The sequence below is a fragment of the Tenebrio molitor genome, chromosome 8, assembly GCF_963966145.1.
Source record: "Tenebrio molitor chromosome 8, icTenMoli1.1, whole genome shotgun sequence".
Taxonomy (NCBI): domain Eukaryota; kingdom Metazoa; phylum Arthropoda; class Insecta; order Coleoptera; family Tenebrionidae; genus Tenebrio; species Tenebrio molitor.
The window spans coordinates 6282547-6302011 of record NC_091053.1 but is presented as its reverse complement, the minus strand read 5'-3'; the positions used below and the strand labels follow the sequence as shown (position 1 = coordinate 6302011).

Genomic DNA, 19465 nt, shown 5'->3' with positions numbered 1-19465 from the left:
CATCTGGACATCATCTGCGGAAAATCCGGCAATAATCACGTACTGTAAACAGGCGGCGAATAAAATTTATTACCCTAACAGAGGCCGGTGAGCAAACATTTGCGAAAAACCGACCTTTCCGCCATTAACGATTCATAATAAATATCCGTTAGGTGTGAACGTCCACTTGATGGTCTTTCCGAAACCCTAATTAGCCAAGTTTATGATTTACTTGGGACTGGGGGGTTGGGATTGGGACATTGCGGTGGTGACTCACGTCGGGGACCCTCTTCGATCAACTTCCTAAAAGATTTATCGTCTTTACATTCAATTTTCTCGTGTGAGGAAGTGAAACGTTCGCTGCGGAACCGATTTGGAAGGCTGAAGAAAGGAGAATTAAACTTCTATCTTTGCCAATCTCGACGACCCACACTGACTGTTAATAAGGAAATGCGGCGTCCTGCAGATGTTGGCAATGTCACCCTGATACGACTTTATTGACAGTCCAGAAGCGAGACTGAACCCGGGAATTTTTTTCTCTTGGAAAAGATTTGATTTGCAAACAAATCTAGTTAAGATAAAATGATATCATCGACTCTTGGGTGTGAAGAAAAAAGAATGGTAAAGGGGTGCGTATTAAACACGAAGCTGTTGGCAGCATAAGAAGAAGACACTAGTAAAATGTTTGGGAGAATTGAGATAAGACAGTTTGAAGATCTAAAAGTGAAAAAGAGAGAAGATAGTAAAGAAGTGGGGATAGTAAAGACCATCATTAGTCAGGAGAAGGAAGCAAGGAGTATTAAGAATGAAAGAGTGGAGAAGATAGGATCTCGCTCCGAAAGAAATGAAGATGTTGAATGGAGATAAACACAAGGGCAAGGGATAAGATCATCATGCTGATATGACAGTGGAAAAATTGGAAAAAATGGGCAAAAAGGGAGAAAGAAAATTGCGATAGAACAAAATATTGATGGTGAAAAGAAACATGATTCAGATGGAAACCAGAAAGAAACACAATAAATTTTAGGTGGAAGAATATGAAAGAAGACAAAGGGTGTTTGAAGAGTTTAAAGAACTGAGAGAGAAAAAGGAGACAGTAGAGACGGAGAGGAGTGTGAATAAGAGAAAAGCATGAAGAACTAGGAATCAAAAAGATAAGATCAAAACCAGAAGAAAAGAAAAGGTGAGGACTGTAATGAAATAGGACAATGACAATGAATAAAATTATCATATTGAAATGATTATGAAGAGATTTTTTTTTAATTGAAGAAAGTGCAGAAATGGAATAATTAAAACATAGGAAAAGAAAACACGTCATAAGTAGAAAGAGATCTTTCGATAGAACAAAGCGGAGAGATAATGAGAAGAAATTAATGATAAAAAGATTCAGATGGAGCTCAAAATGGACAAAATAAATTTAAAACTAAAGAAACCAGTTTAAAGAACTAAGAAAGAGAAAGGAGACGGTATGGCCACATAAGGGTTAGAAATGGGATAAAGATGAGGAATAACATTATTATATCGATAAACGCTGAAGTATTGTATTTTAGAATAAAAGGCAGAAGAGGAAAGCACGAAGCAGGAACAGTGAAGAGTGGAAAAAATAGGATCCAGAACCGAAGAAAAGAAAATGTTAAACGGACATAAAAACGAAGGTGGGAAGTGTAATGAAATAGGATTGTATAGATGTGCGATTTTCTCATGGACTATGATTCATATCTGCGCAAACGATGAATATCGGTGTGAAGTACGAGTAGGCGCTACAAACCCCTCTCTCGTGTATTTGCATGTAAAGTAGTCGACGTTTTCAGTTTTCATTTACAGATTTTTCATTGGTTTCCAAGGTCACAGCTCATGAAAGAATCCAAGATCTCTAACAAGAAGTAAGAGCATCATATTGATAAGCGTTGACATATGTATTGTATGTTAGAATGTCAAGAGAGAAAAGCACGAAGCATGAAAAAGATAGGATCAAGAATCGAAAGAAAATAAGATGTTGAATATAAATAATAAAGAAGGTGAGGAATCTAATGACAAGGGATAAGATCATCATATTGAAAAAACATTGAAGAGCTTAAATATTTCTACTGAAGTAACTGCAGAAGTGGAAAAATAAAGAAAATGTAAAAGAAAAATGATCAAAAGAGGTGAGAGATATTTCTATAGAAGAAAGTGGAGGTAATGAGAAAATAGCGAATGATACAGAGATTCAGACGTAGATCAAAAAGGACAAAATAAATTTTACACTGAAGAATACGAAAGGAGGTATCGCGTTTGAAGAAGAGAAGGAAAAATGAAAATGCTGGAAGGAGGTACTGAATGAAACAAATATAATAAGTTTAAAGAATATAGAGAGTAAAAGGAGACAGTATGGACGCAGAGGAATATGAAGTAGGACAAGAACGATAATAGTACACATATTAAAGAACGAGTTTTATAAGGCTTGATTTGGCGCACGAGTCCCAAGTGTAGAAAACGAGCCGCAGGCGAGTTTTTTATGGGACGAGTGCGCCAATGCCCTTATAAAACGAGTTTTTTTATGTTATTTTTTCGAATTTGCAGCTTTTTTATTTTAATTTTTAAATAAAAAAATTAAATTTTCAAATTCTAGGATATTTTGTGTTAATTGGTAATTCAAGGTAACGGATGCAACTACATCTGCAACAGATGTTAAAATGTAGAGTTTGAACATAAATTGGAAGTTTTTTGCTATAAATGACAATAATACACTGAAATATTGATAAAAATTTTCTTAAAGATCCATTAAACTACGAGTGCTTTAATAAATAGCCATAAACGACTCCAAATTGAATACAATAATAGACCTATTAGAGACGCAAATTTACAAAATACAATTATCATATCGATAAATGCAGAAATATTGTACTTTAGAAAAAGAGAGCAAGAAGCGTGAACAATAACGAGTGGGAAAAAATAGGATCAAGAAACGAAAGAAAAGATGGCGCTGTTGAATGGAAGAAAAAACGAAGGTGAGGAATGTAATGAAATAGAAAAATGACAATGAACAAAATCATCATATTCAAATGACAATGAAGAACTTCGAAAATTTTTCAAAGGTAGTGCAGAAATGGAATAATGAAAACAGTGCAAGAGAAAAGGGATCAAAAAGGAGAGAGGTCTTTCGTCTTTCCATAGAATAAAGTGGAGGTCATGAGTAAGTAACGAATGACAAGACAGGTGTAGATCAAAATAGACAAAATAAATTTTGTACTGAAGAATACGAAAGGAGGTACCGTCTTTGAAGGAGAGAAGGAAAAATGAAATTCTGGAAGGAGGTACCTAGTGACTGAAACAAAAACAATAAGTTTAAAGAATTTAGAAAGTAAAAGGAGACAGTATGGACGCAGAGGAATATGAAGTAGGACAAGGACGGGAAATAGGATTATCATATCGATAAATGCTGAAATTTAGAAGAAGAGAGCAAGAACTGTGAACAGTAACGAGTGGAAAAAACAGGATCAAGAATCGAAAGAAAAGAAGATGTTGAATGGAGGTAAAAGCGAAAGTGAGTAATGTAATGAAACAGAAAAAGAACAATAAAGAAAATGTACATATTGAAATGACAATGAAGAGCTTCGTACACTTTTCAAAGGTAGTGCAGAAATGGAATAATGAAAACAGTGCAAGAGAAAAGGAGTCCAAAAAGGAGAGAGGAGTGGAGATAATGAAAAAATAACAAATGATAAGATTGAGGCGTAGAGCAAAACAGACAAAATAAATTTTAGATAGAAGAATACGACAGGAAGAAGAGAAGAAAGCATTAAAGCAAGAAAAAATGAAAATACCGAAAAGAGGTACCAAATGAAAGAGAAGCAACGAGTTTAAAGAACTGAGAGAGAAAAAGGAAACGGTCGGGCCGCACAGGAGTATGAAGTAGGACAAGGACGAAAAATACGATTGTGCTGACAACTCCAACGTCGGATCTTGCTCGTGGTCAATGGTACTCTCTATTCAGTTCAGAGCAGTGTCGATGCTGTTGAACGCCACTTCTTGGTAATTATTACATGACTAATGGTCGAATAAATGGATCTGGTTTTACCACCATCAACGTTCTCCGCGTCGCCGTCGCGAAAAAAAATATTTGTCATGCCCCGCATTTAACCAGAATTAATCGTAACGTACGAGTGCAGATGTTGACGGAAGTCCTTTTACCATAATTGCGATTTATGCTTACGCTTGCAGGATAATGAGTCTGGTGGTGAAAACAAGTTTCGAAATATGTAAACTAGCGGACAGGTTAGTGGCCTTAATTTAGATTAATTATTTGGATCAATTTACATCATGAATGCTTAAACAGATCTTAACTGGGATAATCTATTCGTAAGATGAGTTTTTGCTAATCGTCGTATTAATTAACATCGAATTATGAAATGGGGTCGTAAAGAATGAAGTTGGGGGGATTTTTCGAGTGGGGGCGGAGGAAAAATTAATTGGTGAGGAACTGGATAGGATCAGACGGTTTTATTTTTATTTTCTGTTTTTGAACGGTGATTCTATTGTGCTCACTCTATTTTTCCTACTTTCTTTTTATTTTCAACTTGGAAAATGAAAAGCAAAATTGGAGCTTCACATTGGACTGTTATTACCTTCCAGCGCCTCTCGAGCCCTCGACTTGGCCATCAAGCTCAATTAAAGCCGACCCAGAGCCCAGAATAAAATTTTCGTTAATGCAGAAAAAATTCATTAGCAATCTGCACGGAACACGGCGACAGGAAATTAATTTCCTTCAAGATTTTTTCACCATTCTGATATCCAATTATTTTTGAGATTTCAAGAGATCAGACGCGTTGGCGCATTTTCGCCAAAAATTAACAGCGCCATTTTCTTTTTAGCACCGGAATAAAAGTCCAGCTCTGCGAAGGACAATGTGGTCCTGACCCCGTTCGCGATGCAATTAATGTCGCCCGTTAAAAACGTGACAGTTTAACGAAATTAAAACCGAAAGGGAAACCGATTGGAAGCGGTTGAGCTGCTAAACAGGACAATTAGAAGGATGGTAGAGGCGGTTGTCGCCGCTTCCAGCAGGAACGAGCGGTTCTCTTCATCGACACCACTTATGATTCACCGGATATTATTTCTATTATTAGCTTGTCTGGATCGAATTCATGGCCGCCATCTTCGTGGAAATTACGCTCGGAGATGACTTATCTAATCCGTCTTGCGTACCTGTGCAACTGTTGTATAATAGAAAAGCGACGAATGGACGGCCGATGAATTTTAATCAGCCTTTTGCACAAGCGATTCCGAAATCCTGTGCTGAATATGTACTGAGATTGTGGGGAAATTCTGAAATCGTCCGCAGAGGGCACTAGTTGTGGACGCCTTGGTCTCATCACAAATGTGCTGGCGTAAATATTAATTTTCTTCCTTCAGTATTATTTATTGTTCTTCTTAAACTACCACATTACATTTTAATTTAATTAATTTTTGCAGAATTCTTCGGTAAACATTTTTTCTACGAATAATAACACATTTAAGAAATTATTTCAGATTTTTTAACATGAAAAATATTCCACTCGGAATTGTTTTCCACGGCCACCAAGCTCATCAGATTTGTACCGCAATAAAGAATGACTCTTTAACAAAAACACAAATAAAAAAAAATGTTTACATGATTAGATGGTTTGTGATTTCAAAATATATCTACATATTTAACTTTGAAACCCATTTTTAATTATGACCTGCTACTTGTGCTGTCGTAAATTTAGGTGACAATGGGAACTGTCAATTTTATGGCAAAGCTGTAAATAAGAGGCTTCAAAATGGTTGGCAACTAGTGAATGATCCTTTTGTTGGCAAATTATAGCATTTTGCCATAAATCACCCGTCTGGTTTGCGTTTAAATAAAAAAGCGAATTATTTAGTCAATCAAGTCAAAATTTGTAATTGTGACACCAGGGTTTGATGCGCTAGCAGGTACAGACTCATTTAGTGTAAAGACTTGTAGTGACCCAGTTTAAAATTTAAATTTAAATTTCCGGTACCGCCACAACAGCGCGCCAAATGTGAAGGTACTAGCGGCTAGACTAGGAACTACGAGCGGAAATATAGCGGGGGTTGAAGCTCGCTCGCGCGGGTGGTAGAAGGAGGGGTAGTTCACTTTTGTTTAGTTTTTCGAAACGAACACACCTTGCGAAGAGCGATCAAAGTTTCTCAAATTGAATCCGGCAGTTTCTTTTTTTATCCACACGGGTAATTATTCATCTCACGTTCGTTGTCCTTTGTTTTTGTTTTTGGGACCAGGACCACGTGGTAAGGGTATGTTGTAGATTTCATTTTGTTGCATGCTGTTTCTTTAAGAAGCGCCCATTTGTTAATTTTAAGCGTTATCCCTAAGTTTCTCCCGGGAGGTTCATTTTTTTTGTAATCTTGTAATTTCGGAAATTAGTAGCCGTCGTCCGAACCGCGAGCGTCCATTTGGTTTTTTTTTCTAGCATTTTCTAAGGGCACTCGACCCGCCATTTTCTTTTTTTGTTTAACATTACCAACGATTATTGTATTCGTTATTTATGCTGCTTACCGATATTTGTGCCAGTTAAAGCGGTTTTTTTATTTTATCGTTATTTTACTTCGCGTTTTGTCCCCTTTTATTTGCGCATGGTTTAATGTTGCGTTTTGTTTTGTTTATTTATCATTGTTTAATGTTGCGCTTTGTGTTGTGTTGAATTTTCACGTCGTTTAAATGTTACGCTTGTTCGATTGAATTAAACTCGGTTTTTTGTTTTTTTCTTTGTGATGTTGCTAGATTTCGGAAAAGTTAAAGTTAAAATGTTGTAAGTACGATCACATGGGGGCTAGGTGACATTCAGGAGGTCGGGGGGGGGGGGGTTGTTTAGTCAAATTTCCGTGGGGGCGACGGTTATGTAGGACCGTATAACGGAGGTGGTACAAGTTCTGCTGTATGCGACTCTGAGAAGCTGACGTGAAGCCCCCGTCGCAGTTATAGGGATCTTGGGAGTTTGTCGGAAACGGTTGGTTGGGGAAGGTGGAACAAGTTCTGCTCTACGCGACTCTGAGAAGCTCATCGTACAACCCCGAACGCTAATATCACTCGGAATTGGTCGGTACACAGTAGTCCGACACGCGATACCCCGAGTACCTATAAATGTCGCTGCTTTCAAGACGACTCAGATTCTCTGAGTCCCCTCGCGGCCGAAAGTTTGTTACCTCCAGCTCTAAGTTCCCGTTGGCGTACCTTGACCGCGTAGTTCCAAATTAAACTTTGTTTGTCATTAATCGAATTGTAAAATATGAGTAATACCTGGGATACGGTTTTTGAAGAGGGTTTTTCATCCGTCCCTGTCTGTAATAACTGCCTTATAATTTGTTTACTTGTTTCGCGAGCTTTAAACTGTCATTTTGTCTGTCATGTGCCGTTTTTCTGCTATTTTAAATATTGTTGCATTCATCTTGTCGTTTATCTTTGTGATGTACTCAACTAGTTAATTTCTTGTACTTCGTTAACCTTAATTTCTGTCTTTTGTATTCGTTTCAATTTCTTTTTCATCAAAGTTATTACAGGCATTTTTAATAAAAGGTATTTTGCGTCCCTCACATGTGTGTTTTATTTGCGGCACTCTTCCAACTGGAACCCTCACCGTTTGCATTCCGAACCTTTTCCGCCAAAAGAAAATCACAACGTAGGGCTCCTCCGATTCGATGACGATCACGACCACATTTGTTACCGTTTTGCGCAGGTTCAAATATTTGGCGGAAAAAGTAATGTATTCAAATCATTACAGACTTTATACGTAAATTAACAGTTAATATCAGAAAACTAACAAATCTGTTAGGGCCTTATTTATTAACAAACAAACAATACACCTTATCAAGAATTATTTTGGTACATAAAATATCCCCAACTTTAGATAATTAATTAGAAGTCGCGAACCGAACCGATGCCTCAACCGGTACATATCAATAAAACTGGAGTATGTACCTGTCTTTTATTTCAATATTGACACAACCTCTTGAGTTATTTACTCGATACAGAAGACATTTTTTAGTTTGAATCCACTTAACGCAAAAACTAATGGATCGATTTTCTTGGAACAAAGTTTTTTAGAAAGGAAGAATTCCTGGCTGTGTTCTACACTTTGTTTTATCACGATATGACGTCAGAGAGCTGCGCAGCAGCGATAACTCATCTCGAGTATATTGCGGTATATTGAGCTCGTCACGCTTATTTCCGTTGCCTGGATTTTAATTTAAACGGAGTGAGGTTGTGTCCACCTTACGTTTTATGTTTTTCTTTACGTTGGAATCCTTAACGTCAGAAGTTAATTTTTTATTTAATTTTAGATTCATTTCTTTATTGTCTAAGGTTTGATTATTTGCCTGATTTCTTCTGAATTTCTGACTAGTTAAATGGGTTACACAAACCTTTGGAGAAACCTTTAAATAATTTAGCTTGATACATATTCTTCACTGAAGATTTGGGAAATTATGAAAATATCTACGCTTTACAGTTAGGTATGCATAAAGATGACAATTTTTTTATGAACATTTTTTTCACCCTTGGGATACTATTTATCTTTGGATTATGATAAAGCAGATTGATTGCACTTTACTGTTCATCCTTGAATTATAATGTTACAGTAGATTCCACTTTAATTTTTTCTCACAGTCACCAAGTTCACCAGATTCGTATCACACAGATTTCAATCATAACACTCATTAAACATTCAAATTAATTTCTCAAAAATAAAGTATTTAATGGAAAAAAAAATTTAATTACAAAATGACACCATCCACATCCATAAAACAGAAATGAATAATTTGTAAATAAAAACAACAAGTTTTGATTTATGGATACAAGACGAAAAAATCTCTAAAATGTAATTTACATAATCGAGTGGTTTAGGGTCTCAAAATACGACAGATTTTAAATATTGTCTATTCCACTCAGGAGCTGTTAAATTATCGAAATAAACACCGTTCACGTTGTTTTGGCATAATGGCAGGTCATGATTTATTTCTTTTAACGTTGGACACACTGTTTGATTTCCGTCACTAAAATGCCTGACATGTGGTCTATCAAAATGATGCTGCTGAATTTCCCGCGACGTCTGAGTATTTTTCTATTGCAAACAAGTAAAACTGGCAACAGTGCACTAGACATTGACGTTATTTATAACCTCAAAAACATAACCTAATTCAACAGACAGCTTTACTACCAAATTAAATGCAAAATTTCCATGGCCTCCCATTATGCTAAAACAACCTGAATGCATTTTACATGTATCTATCAATTGCAGAAGAAATAAAGTGCATTAAAAAATAAACAAGTTTTTATTATTTTTTTTTTACTAAAAAATATTCCTTGGCATGACATTGTTTATCTTTGAGATATAATAAATCAAATAATACTTGAATTTTTTCTCTGCCACTAGGCTGACCAGATTTGCATCGCAGAGATTCCAATCACAACACGAATAGCCCGGTCTTCACTGAATATTCAAGTAAATTCCTCAAAAACAAAATATTTAATGGAATGCATTTTTCAATAATATTGTATACATAATAAGATGTTGTCTATCTACTGATAAATTTTCCAAAATTCTTAATTTTTGCACAAATAAAATATGTACTCTGAAGAATCAACACATGATTTAAATTTGTACCAAGAAGTGTTTCCTCGCACAGTCCTGTTTGTCTTTGAATTATGCTATGTCAGATTCTGCTCTAATTTTTTTCCACAGCCACCAACCTGACCAGATTCACATCATACATCATTCTTATAAAATACAATTTAAAGAGAAACTGAACTTAGAGAATCAGCCAAAGAAAAAATGAAAAACTAGTTAGTTTACGTAATGGAACGGTTTCCGATTTCAAAATATCAACAATGATTTTGAAAATTTTTCGGAATGGTTATTTTTGCAGTTACGAATAAAAATATCTCCACTGAAGAATAAACAAAAAATTATTTACCGAAAAATGGTTGTCCGCAAAACACTGCTTGTCCTTGAATTATATTAACTCAGAGTCCACTGTAATTTGGTCCACAGCTACCAAGCTGACCAGATTCGCACCGCACAGATCCCAATCACAACACGGAATGACCGCGTCCTCGTTAAACATTCAAATTAACTCCTCAAAAAAAAAATCGAATAGGCTAAACCTGTTTAATTACAATGCGACACCATCACCGTCTCGAATTTAAATAAATCTATTCGTAATCACCGATGCCGTAAGCTCTTCCGAGTAAAGTGCGTACAAAACGATAGGAATTTTTGAACGAAACGGCGTTGCCCCGGGCCGAGATGATGTAGCATTCAACTTTAATTATCATTATCAATAAAGATGAACAAATTATTCTGCGTCGGCAAGGTCGTCGTGAAGGCCGTTCTTTTATATCTCTTGGGTGATTAGCTCCTCGCCAGAAGATCGTTTGAACAATGACGCAACAAGAGAATATTTTTTCGCTTGGATCAAATAACATTTTTAACGGGGTAAGAGATCCTGCACGAAACCCCCGAATTAATTTCGCCTAATTATTCCACACGCAATTTGTCGGGGGCGGGTCCTGGAGGGGCATTAAAAAATACAATACTGCTAAAATTAGATGTCTGGCTGCGGGCCAGCTCTGCACAACTCTTGAAGCTGTGTACACTTTGACGAACCACGTTGTAAAATTTTATTGGTTTATTTTCGAATGGATCGAGACGGGAAAGAATCTCGCAAATGTGAATCTGCTAATTATCTCACTTTTCTTACTTTCGAGGCAAGTGAAAGGTGCAAACTAGGTTTTTGCTGCCATTTATTTTTAGTTACGTCGAAAGTATTTCTCTGATTGGCGACTCAGTTCCTTAAAGTTTTTTTGACGGCGACGAAAGCGACACCATACATGCAGATCCACGAGTCTTCATCTGTTTTACATGATTTCTCAAAACAAGGAAAGGAATTACGTTCGTTAAAGGAGCTTTTGGCATAAAACAATAGTTATTTACAGTAAGAGTGAGGAAGGTAACGCTTTCGTTCACGCGAATTGCGTGTTGCAATTCAAGTGAACGAAAGCGACCTTATTTTCGAGTGCTATATTTGGTTTTGTTCGTTACCTCCTTTGAAAGTGAGTCTGCTACTTTGTATTCAAAATTTTAAATTTAAAAAAACACATTTTTGGACGGATCTATTGCTATGGAAAAAAAATACAAAATAAACAAAGTTCTGTGAGTGTTCCAGTGAGTGAAAGATAGTGAGCGAAAGTGAAGTGAACGCAATGTCGCAATGTTTTTGCATATTTAGGGGAAGACGACAAACGCCTCAAGAACCAAGGCCGAAATGTAACTCTTCATTGATTTTTTTCAATTTTCCTGAGGTAACAAGACCGATTATTATCCAGGTATGAAAAACAAGAATGTCATGGTGTCAGCACCATCACCAAGTACCTAACATTCTGCAAAAAACACAAAAACTAATTAATCGTATTTATCTTTGAACGATTTTGTCGATGTTTTAATTTCCGTTGTTTGTCCTTTTCTTTTTGATCAGTTCTTTCCTCCCCAATCCATTCGTTTTTTGTTCTTCTAATTGACATATGCAAACTTCCAATAAACCAGTATTAGTAAAGCAACGATGAAAATTAACTTGTCAGCTCCAACCGCTTATTCTTCATCATTTCCTGATAACCTGTCACACTTGACGTTGTCCTTTCATCTCACAGACACTCCTTAATTACATACTTGAAAAAATCGAGAGTGAAACAAGCAACCAAACCGGAACCACCGACGGTACTACTAATCTTCAATGTGGACAAATTTTCCACCGTTTTTTCTCTCACTGTTCGAACGAACGTTCCCTGAAATGATCAATTCAATACCAGAAAGGAATTAAATTACGAGATGCTTAACATGCTTCACGCACACATTCAGCTCAGGAATGCAAACGTTTTACGTCCAGAAAACGAAGTGAGGTGCAAAGACGACGACGGGTTTGTCACAGATTTTCACATCGAAATATCTTCCCTTCTGTTATTTTTTAGCAACCGCTAACGAACTGTCCCAAAGTCTGAGCTGTAATTTCGGGGTAAACGATGATGGATTATGCTATTCCGAAGGTAGTCGTGTCCTAATCAAGACAAGCTTACTGATGTGGGGAGCTTAACGAGTCCAAGCCCAGTCCATGTGACAAATCATGCTCTAAATTAAGCTCAAGCTTATCTGTCCGGTCAACAAAGGGAACATTTTTCTCGTTTGCAGAGTGGAGATGAAAGCTTATTACTTATTAATTTCTGATGCGTAAAGTTGGAATTTGAACTGAGTGGAGACAAATAAAAACTTTGAGAGAAAAGAAATGAGAAACGGGATGAATTTGACAGAAGCGGACAAAAAGTAACTCTTTTTCGGACGCTCACCGTGGCACGCCTCGGCTGCGCCTCGGCCAGAAAACTCAGACTCGGACAAAAAAAATTGCACTTTTACGCCTTGATACAGAAATAACTGTTATTGAGAAATAAAAATGTGATTTTGTATCTCCTTCACTGTGTCTAAATTGGCACCGAGTTTCTTTATTTTTATATTTTTTAACAACTGTGCAATGATAGCGCCTCGGTAAAAATGTTTAGCTAATGACTGGTGTGGTGACAATGGTGTTTTGTTTGGACAAAAAATTTTATTTATGAAAATGTCCATTGTTCACGCGTCCTTTGTGTGCTCTCCCTATCAACAAGAGAAAGGAAAATTATACGAATTTCAATAGATCTGTCTGTACGATATTGATTTTCACCGTCAACTGGTCTAAATTAATTGTTGGTATTGTCAGACAGAAAATCAACAAATGAGCCTGCGTAATGATTCCGTGAGTATTAGAAACAAAACAACCAAGAGAAAATATCGTTGAATTATCCTAATTACGGGGTTGGTCCACGATAAAATTGTTTATAGATCGGTTGATTGAGTAAAGTGGTGTTTATTGGCGTTTATTTTGATGACGACATTATCAAAACAAGGGAGAAAAATATCAATTTATCGTCTGGTTAATTTCTAACGGTCATAAGTTGATTTTTATGTCGAAATGAGGATTTGGTAACACCTGTTAAAAGAATTATGCTCAGCACCTAATCAGTTATCAAAGGAATAAATGTTTACATGGTGATAATTGAAAATATTGTTATCGATGTTAATTTCATTGCTAGTGATGTATGAATGAATGAATAATAAAGGGCAGTGGAAAAAATAAAAAACGAAATTAGAATAAATGAAAATGTGAGTTCGAAAAAACATATTTTGGGAAAGGTGGTAAGAGTAGAAAGATCACTAAAGCAAATACACCCTGTATATCATGTTTTATAAAATGTACGCCAATGCGAAGTAATCTATAGGAAATATGCTTTAAAACAAGGAAACCGCATTGGTGTACGTTTTATAAAATATGATATACAGGGTGTATTTATAAAATGTGCCGAAATTTTACCTACGAGGTTGTTTGACAACGTAGAAGACTAAAAGCAATTAAAAAAAATTCTAGCTTAACAAATAAATGTCATTTTATTTTTTGACATAGAATTTTTTGGATATTTTTTCCGAGATCTACATGAAGCCAGTAGATCGTGGTTAAAAGTTCTGCACGCATTTCAAAAACACCCTGTATACTATTTTTTCGCAGTTATGTCACCATCATACTTTGCAGAATGTCTGGAAATGCAGTGTGATAACTGATAATCCTATTATCTAACACTTGTACAAACACTTTAATTCGTTAAATATTCACATTTCCCAGATGAAAGGATTAACGTTAATTTACTACAAAACTACAGAAGATCTTACTTATACTAAGAAGTTTTAACTAATCCCCTAAGACTATTAATGACTTTATAATTTATGACACAGTGAAGTACAGAACGCGACAGTGTGTAAAAAATTAACGTTATCTCTTTCAGTTTTTATATGTATTTTCTCGCAGTTCTGAGAAAACTTCACATTAGACAAAATTAAAATTTAAATGAATTATTAACTCCATTCAAAAGTTCTTAAATTGATTGGTACCTGTTTTAGTTGTGCCTCCAGACGATTTTAAATTCTGATTCGTTCCTCTTGTACGCTTTGCGAAGTTTTTAACGAGGCAGCACTCCACCCTGTCCAAAATTGAAATTTTTGGAAAATACAAACACCTCATTTTCATCACAAGCGGAGTAAAATTAGAAATTCAATATTCATGCGAATGTCAACACTTCAGCTTAGCGTGAACAAGCACAAGTTGTAAACTTTTCACTTTTCGCAATGAATAATTCACACAAAAAAAAATGTGTTTTGCACTCAGCGAACTGCGATAATGACCACCCTAAACGAACAAACCTCCCTAACAAACGTCCCAGATCTGCGGAATGGCAAGTGGGAGTGGGAGTCAGGGGCGGCTTCGGGGGCTGCACACAGAGGAACGGGCAGATTGACTTAATAAACGCCCCCGAGAACTGATTAGAGAGTTTCAGAGATGAATTTTTTAGCAGGGATAAAACTGCCGAAAAAAATTAATTAGCAAATGGTTCGACCCCTAAATGTACAAAAAATGTCAGTGTAGTAGAGGAAAAGAACGGGACCTAGTGGGAAGCCTTGTTGCGCACCAGGAGTGTAAGTCTGATTCTTTTTCTTTTTGATTGATGTACCAAAACCGAAATACATATTTGATATTTGCAAATTTGAATGAAATCAAATCACTTCCTGTCCGGAGCCGGTCCTGGCCTCAGCTGGCGCCAGCACTCAGACCCCTGCGAAGAGCTTAAGGACGTCTCTGTTGGGTCAATAAAGGCGAGCTCAATTAAAGGATTAGTTTTTCCCAATGTTAGCGCCAAGACGTACCGCATTACGTGTCCAAGTGGTGATTCTGCATAGTAGTGCAGGTCTTGCACATTCTCAAGTGCGGACCGCACCCCAGCAGAAGCAGATTGACCACGCGCCTCGATCAGTGCGGACGCATTATTATTTAAGCTTTTAAGATTAAAAGCTAACATCAGAAGTGGGATTGTGACATACCGTGCCCAATTTAAAAAAAAAATTTCTTTATTTTATTCTTTCCCTGTTGTTAAAACAAAACAAAAAAGTCTCTGTGCCGTGCCCGTGCAAATGGAGGATGAAAACAACTCGAACAGTGTTGATCCTACCGCTGCGGTTGCCACTGGAGCGGGGAACACCACCGAAGACAAAACCGCCCGATCATCCTTGACCACTTTACTTCGTGGTTTGTTGGACCACGTGGATTCTGGACCCACAAATGTGTCTTCTGGATGAGGTTTGACTGACGGCAATTTTTTTTGGTTAAAATTTCCGGTTGTGAGGCCGAGACAGGTGAGTGGTTCTCCTGTTGCAGCCCTTTAGATCGTCGCTCGTGGGCCAGCGCAAAAAGAGACCTCTGCGAAAATTTTGCAGGCAGTGCTAATTTTGGAAAGTTACTGCATGATGCAATCTCCTATAATTCTGAGAAATGCCCAACGTATGGGTTTTGTCGCCGCATCAAATTACAAAAATTGAATGTTTTGCGTGTTCCATTTACTCAAGGACACCTTGTGAGTTTAATCTGTTTCGGTATTAAAGACGATGCTTTGCAAGCACGTCCGTGCCCGATTTGCGCACTTCTCGCGCCCCCAGTCAAAATTCACTTTTAATCGCCGAGGTAGCTGAGCTAGTAACGTTGTTGCTACTTTTCAAAAAGCAGATTCATTAAAATGCTTTGGATGTGGCCAACTGGGTCACCAAAAATCTGTGTGCACCTACACCTTTAGCCCCGGTGTCAAACTTTGAACACATGACAATGCTCCCGTGCTTAGCTCGTCTTCAACTAATGTTTCGTTAACCTGTGAATTTGGTACACAAATATGTCATACCGTTAACAAATGTTTTAAGAAATGACTCATTGATTGAACCAGACCTGTTAATCTCTGCCATTTTCGTTGATCGTTGCCGATTTTGCCCAAAAATGAAGATGGATTCACCCATGTTTTTGTGGCAGTGGATGTGTATTCCAAATATTGTTTTCTGTGCCCACTTAAAAGCCTCAAAACAGATGAAATCGCTAATTGCGCCCAAGATATCATCTTTCTAGTGGGTACCTCGGCTCGCATTCTCACTGAAACTGACGTCATCTGCTGCCTGTCAGATGCGTCTTTAGGCCAAGGGATGGTGCCCGGACCCGACCCGGATGACTACGACGCTCTCCTTGAGAGTCATTTTCTATTATAGTCTGTTTTTAGCACGACCTGTTAGATGGTCAGAGTGTCTATAGCGGCCTGGGCGTAGACCGAAAAATCCTATTGCCCTCATGATTCTGACATTTGGGGTTGTTTTCGGGGTTTGCTGTTAACAACTAAGTGTCATGTTATCAAATGTGTGACAACGCCATGTGCATCGTGACAATTTAGACATGCAGTCCACACTCCACACACATGTATCTGCATGATGCAGTTGTCCAGTTCCAGTGATAAATGATACTTTACTTTAATTGTAATTACAGTTTGAATATTCTGAATTGGCAGAAGCAAGATGTTGCGCACTGGTTCGGTTGTGCGGAAAAAACAAAGTTTCAGCGCCGCGTTTTTGAAAATATCTTGGTCAAGTGGCGAGTGCAAATTCATAGAAGAATAATTTGTCCAAAATTATATAATTACATTTAAAACTGTACAAAACTTAAAGTATACTTTCCACTCATTTCCACTAAGACTGACACGGATTAATTAAGCAAACTAACGGAACTTGTTGCTGCATTTGCCGCAATATCAGTTCTCATATGATAAAAAAGCCAGTTCATAAACACTACCAGCAAAATACTAGAAATACCAAACAGAACTAGCATCAACTAAATTAATAAAATGTTTGTTATCAAAGTTCTTTTTAAACTGTGAGACTCTTGACATTGCACTTTGACAACTTCACTGAATTCATTACATTTGTTTGTGAGGTTAGGTAGGTTAGGAAAAATATGTCAATCATCAAAACGGCGGTGGTTTTTGGAATATATGCAGTTGTATCAGTTTATAACACGCACTTGGTGTGTGTGGCTGTCTCCCTTCAACACATGTGAGGCAGGTTCGTAGTTCGTTGCCTCTGCTGCGTTCGCTATTGAGATGTCGTTCTGTGCGTCTCACTCTGAACTATACGATTTGAGGAACACGGAACTATTGACGTGCGTCGGTCTCGGCGCGGGCGTAAGATGTCGACTAAACGTCAAAAATTGTCACGAAACAAGGAAAATGTAATTCAATTAACCAAAGCTTCGGAAATCACTGCAAAAGTGTTGCAGTAAGCCAAACTATTACACAGCTGATGTTGACTCACTTGCGTAATGTGCTATCGTGCAGCAACGAGAGGAAATTTAGTTGAACGTATTCTCCAAACCAATTTTTTTTCAATAAATCAAAATAAAGTAGTGTCACCACTGTCATCTGAACGGAAGGGTTGGGAAAACCCACATTTGTTGGGAAGCCCGATGGCATTCATTCAAAACAAATTCAGATTTTGGGTCTTTTTCAATTTCAAGAAAGAATGGTTTTTGTTTTTAATACTTGAAATACATTTGTCAGTGGTTCCGACCATAATTTATTCCGTACTGATCGTATCTATAAGGTACGTTGTACTGATAATGACAAAATAGAAATTATTTGATTGTTATTATAATCGAAACGAAATTCAAAACAAGTGCATCATGCGCATCATTTATAATTAAAAGGTCGAATTATTTGATCATTTGGATTATTTAAAGCGATTCTTTCAATTCATTCGATTATCAGAATATATCGACTATGCCCAACACTAGAAAATACTATAATTTCTTGACAATAGCGGTAACATAAACAACTCATTGTGCCTTGGTGTCAAGTGTCAAAAACGGACGAACGGCATGTCGTGTTCTTGATTCCGGCGTGACGTCACTGCATATATTTCTAAAATGAACCATATACCCCGACTGTTCTTTTCGTAATGTCATGTCATGATTAGCCGTGTTAGCGGTTGCTAGCGTGCCGTTGATGCCTGGGTGAGTGTGCTTTCTGGCGGATATCAACTTTGACTGTTGATGCTTGGGCCACTGTGCTGTCTGGCGGATATCAACTTTGGCAGGAATTTAGCTGTGCCGTTGATGCCTGGGTGAGTGTGCTTTCTGGCGGATATCAACTTTGACTGTTGATGCTTGGGCCACTGTGCTGTCTGGCGGATATCAACTTTGGCAGGAATTTAGCTGTGCTGTTGATGCTTGGGTCAGTGTGCTTTCTGGCGGATATCAACTTTGACTGTTGATGCTTGGGCCACTGTGCCTTCTGGCGGATATCAACTTTGGCATGAGTTTGGCTGTGGTAGTTGATGTTTGGGTCTCTTTGCCGCCTGGGAAGTTCCGCACCTTGAACGTGTACATAATCATGGATATTTTGACGCATGTTGTGTTTGTCAGATGCCGAAAGACCCCGATACATCAGTACCAGGACCATCTCATGGAAGTCAGGATGAAACCGAGCCCTGACTTGCGACACGTATACAGTTTCAGTTTATTCTAATAAAGTTCCTGAATTTAGTATTTATTCAATTACAAACGTCAATAGGTACATCTTCAAATTGACTCCGAAATATAAACTGGTTACTATTTTTGGGCCGAGAGCGTCCCAATGTCAGGCTGGCCGTGTTAGCGCCAAGACGTACCGCATTACGTGTCCAAGTGGTGATTCTGCATAGTAGTGCAGGTCTTGCACATTCTCAAGTGCGGACCGCACCCCAGCAGAAGCAGATTGACCACGCGCCTCGATCAGTGCGGACGCATTATTATTTAAGCTTTTAAGATTAAAAGCTAACACCCAACAAACGCCAAATTAGTCGTATTTACGACGACGCGTCTCGTATACAGGGTTGCTCCAACACCTAGTCGGTCGACGACTCCGCCCCCGGGCGCCATGTCCAACATGGCGGGATTGAATTTCCTGTTGTATAAAACATTCCGCCGGAATTGCTCTTGCTTTTTTGTTTCTTATGTAAATCGGGAGGTTAAAGAACCGCCTGAGAATGTTCAAACGTCGATACGACAACGGAACCATGCAGGCGGCGCTTCTGACAAATGTGCGAAAATCTTTCTGTGTTATCGACTCCGACTGGTGCATCAAGGACAAGGTCACAGTCGCAGGTGGATCTGTTCCAAATCATTAAAGTTGTATTGTTTGCGAGAATGGAAATATTGTCCGATTAATAAAAAATGTAAATAGGGGTACGGCACCCTACTTCGATCTATCGGAACTGCTCCAGATGGCCGTGAGCGTTCTTTGTTTGAAAATATCTATTCAAAGAGACTGAATGGGCGGAGAGAAATCAAGCAAAATCCAACAGACGGTTGTTAACTAATAGTGGGGCTCTTTCAACTCTGGTTTCGGTGCATCTACAGGGTGTAATCGTAATCTTTAGGAAATATGATTTAAAACAAGGAAACCGCATTGGTGTACGTTTTATAAAACATGATATACAAGGGTGTATTTTAAAATTTGCTGAAATTTTACCCGCAA

The 19465-nt window shown here is 37.7% G+C and overlaps 1 protein-coding gene across 5 annotated transcripts in view; it reads right to left on the bottom strand.

The window, feature by feature from the left end:
* Positions 1-19465, bottom strand: part of LOC138136921 (beta-1,4-glucuronyltransferase 1) — a 118049-nt gene that overhangs the window by 12935 nt on the left and 85649 nt on the right. The window lies entirely within an intron of this gene.